Below are 4154 nucleotides of genomic sequence, written 5' to 3'. Positions count from 1 at the left end.
TTCGTCTTTCTCAATCTGACTTACTTCACTTAGTATGATAATCTTTAGGTCTACCCATGTTGCTGCAAATGGCATTGTTTCATTCTTTTTATGGCTGAGTAATATTCCATTGTATATATGTACCATTCTGTATCCATTCATCTGTTGATGGACATTTAACACCATAAATAATTTTGCAGGTCAAACACATTTTGGGGAGAAAATATTTGCAACATTTATGACATGTTTCTGACAAACTGATTAAAATAAAAAGAAGACATCCTCAAACAGAAAAATGGCAAAGGCCCCAGTTGTAATACAAAAGAAGGAATACAAATGGAAATAAATATGAAAAGCTGTTCTGCTTTACTGGTGATCAAAGACATGCAAATTAAAATAACATTGCTATTTAAAACACCTACAGGGTGGCAAAGATTAAAGGATTATTAGTATGCAGTGCTTTGGAAGGTGTGGGGGAGGAGCAGTTCTCTCGTATTACTGATAAGAAAGTCACTTGAAGGCAATTTTGCAGTCTGTGTGAGACTGAAAATGTGCATATAATCAGCCCTTCATACCCTCAGGTTCCGCATCTGTGGATTCAACCAACTGCAGATAGAAAATATTGGGGAAAAATAGTTCCAGAAAGTTCCAAAAAGCAAAACTTGAACTTGCCTTGCTCTGGCAACTATTTACATAGCACTTACATTGTGTTAGGTACTATGAACAATCTAGAAATGACTTAAAGTATATGGGAGGATGTGTGTAGGTGATATGCAAATACTGCACCATTTTATTAAGGGACTTGAGCATCCCTGGAGTTTGGTATCCGAGGGAGTCCTGGAACCAATCTCCTGTGGCTACCAAGGGAAAACTGTACTCTTTATTTAGCAGTTTCAGAATTCAGAATCTTAGAGGCATATTTTGCACGTGCACAAGAATGTATGTTCAGAGATATTCGTTATGGGATTATTTATAATCACCAAGATTAACAGCCTGAATGTCCATCGAAAGACAACTGGAGGAATAAATTATAGTGATCCTTACACTAAAGAACTTTTTAAAATAATGAAATAAATCTATATATGCTAATAGGAAACAACCCCAAGAGCTTTCACTGAGAAAAGTCATTTCCAAAACAACCGAGTATGACCACTGTCTCTAGTTCTACTCCTTCCATACTCTGACTCACTCCAGCCAACTCTTGGCAAATTCTCTGTTACCTTGACCTCAGTGATGCTAACATTTAACCTTAGGTCTAATCTCTCTCTCTTTCCTCACTCCGTATTCAATCTCATGGTTTTAAATACATCCCATGTGCTGTTGTCGCCTTAATTTAGTTCTTCAGCCAGTCCTCTCTTGTGGGCTCCAGACTTGTATATCCAACTGCCTACTTGATCTCTCCTTTAGCTGTCTAATAGACATCTTACACTTTTCCTATCCCAAACTGAACTTCTGATTTCCCCCCGAAACTTCTCTTAATCTTCCGTATCTCAGTAAACAGCAGCTCTACTCACCCAGTGACTCAGGCCCCAAACCTGGACATCATCCTCGACTCCTCTCTCTCACTCCACATCTAGTATTACAGTTACTGTGACGCTAATGAAGCTTAAGTGTCGGAGCCCCTCACTTGCGGCAGCTTCTTACAAGGCCCCAACAACGGGATAACACTGCTACACGCTTTTGTAAAATTTGCAAAAGTGAAATATTTTAATTGCCATCAGTTAAGATAGCTGTCTCAGGACTTCCTTTGGCGGTCCAGTGGTTAAGACTTCGCCTTCCAATGCAGGGGGCGCGGGTTCGATCCCTGGTCGGGGAGCTAAGATCCCACATGCCTCGATGCCAGAAAACCTAAAATATAGAACAGAAGCAATATCGTTACAAATTCAATAAAGACTTTAAAAATGAAAAAAATCTTTTTTTTAAAAAAAGGTAGCTGTCTCTTTCCACTCCAACTTCCCCTCTGTCATTCTTCCCCTTGTGGTAGGGTTGGTATTGGATGGCTGTGGACATTTTGGGGTCATACAAAGGAGAAGTTGAATTGGGTTTACATTTATTTGGGGTTTGATCAGATATTTTTACATGGCTTGCAGTCACTTCTATGTCACTGCTAGCCATCCCGGCATAAGAATGTCATCCAGGAATACTCTTATCTCTCACTATGCTGACTAATGGTGTAGAGCCAATGATCGTATCTTGGAACTAATGTGTCCTGCAGCACCAGTGCTGGAGATATGTGTAGCTGAGAGGAAATAAGGTTGGGAATGTACAGAGCAAAAACCAGCCTGTGGAAAATTCTTCCGCTCACTGGACTTGTAAAACTATATATGGAGGATTCAGTACTGCGTACTCGGAATGGGACTCCCGTCACTCATGTGACAGAATATGCAATAATGTGGCATATGCAACTCAATGCACCATCCATTCTTTTAATTGTGGCAAGAACACTTAACATGAGCTTTTCCCTCTTAACAAATATTTAATTGTACAATACATTTTTTTTTTTTTTTTTTTTTGCGGTACGCCGGCCTCTCACTGTTGTGGCCTCTCCCATTGCGGAGCAGAGGCTGCGGACACGCAGGCTCAGTGGCCATGGCTCACGGTCTGCGGCATGTGGGATCCTCCCGGACCGGGGCACGAACCCGTGTCCCCTGCATTGGCAGGCGGACTCTCAACCACTGTGCCACCAGGGAAGCCCTACAATACATTTTTGATGACTGTAGGTACAATGTTGTACAGCAGATCTCTAGGAATTACCCATCTTGTATAACTGAAACTTTATACCCATTGAAGAGCAACTCCCCATTACCCTCTCTCCTCAGCCCCTGGCAACCACCATTCTACTCTCTGCTTCCGAGTTTGACTATTTTAGATACCTCATATAAGTTCAATCATGCAATTCTTATCTTTTTGTGATTGGCTTATTTCACTTAGCATATTGTCCTCAATGCTCATTCATGTTGTAGTGTGTGAAAGGATTTCCTTTTTTGAGAGGATTTCCTTTTTTAAGGCTGAATAATATTCCATTGAGTGTGTGTATGTGCGTCTATCTTTTTATCTCTCTATCGCATTTTGTTTACCCATTCATCTGTCAATGGACATTTAGATTGTTTCCATAACTTGGCTATGGTGAATAATGCTGCAGTAGACATGGGAGTGCATATGTCTCTTTGTGATCTTGAGTTCAATTCTTTTGGATATATACCTAGAAGTGGGATTGCTGGATCATGTGGTAGTTCTATTTTTAATTTTTTGAGGAACTTCCATACTGTTGTCTATAGTGGCTGTACCGACTTACATTCCCACCAACAGTGCACAAGCGTTCCCTTTTCTCCAGATCCTTGCCAACACTTCTTATCTCTCGTATTTTTGATGGTAGCCATTCTAGCAGATGTGAGATAATATCTCATTGTGGTTTTCATTTGCATTTCCCTGTTGATTAGTGATGTTGAGCATCTCTCCATGTACCTGTTGTCCATTGTATGTCTTTTTTGGTCCAGCCTATTTTTAAATTGGATTTTATTCGTTGTTTTTTGTTGTTTTCTTTTTTTGCTATGGAGTTGTGAGTTCCTTACATATTTTGGATATTAACCCATTATCAGATAGATGATTTGCAAATATTTTCTCCCATTCTGTAGGGTGCCCTTTCATTTTGTTGAATGATTTTTTTTGCAGGGCAGAAACATTTTAGTTTGAAATCCCACTTGATGATTTTTTTTTTTTTGCTTTTGTTGCCTGTGTTTTTGGTACCATATCTAAAAAATCATTGTCAAGACTCATGTCAAGGAGTCTTTTCTATGTTTTCTTCTAGGAGTTTTATGGTTTCAGGTCTTACATTTAAGTACTCCATACTGTTTCCATAGTGGCTACAGCAAGGTTTTCTGGGAATCTTGAAATAGAATTTATCAGAAACCCTGTTTTTGCAGAGCACCAGCCTGTAGCAGTACTACAAATTGTGATTTTGTCTATGTATGAATTTGCATATTTTATGCATCTTAACATATTGGATCATGTTTTAGTGTATCTGACTCATCTTGTTCTGATGAAGTCTGGCAGTTTCTGATGTAATGGCACATGAAAGTATCATGGACACAGCAGGCAGCCTGAAGAAACAAGTTTTCTTGTCACAAAAAGCCAAAACATATTAATCAATAGCTCAGTATATGGAATATTGAGTG

Source organism: Stenella coeruleoalba, assembly GCF_951394435.1.
Source record: "Stenella coeruleoalba genome assembly, chromosome: X".
Taxonomy (NCBI): Eukaryota; Metazoa; Chordata; class Mammalia; order Artiodactyla; family Delphinidae; genus Stenella; species Stenella coeruleoalba.
The sequence above is the reverse complement of the archived record's forward strand: the minus strand, read 5'-3'. Positions refer to the sequence as shown.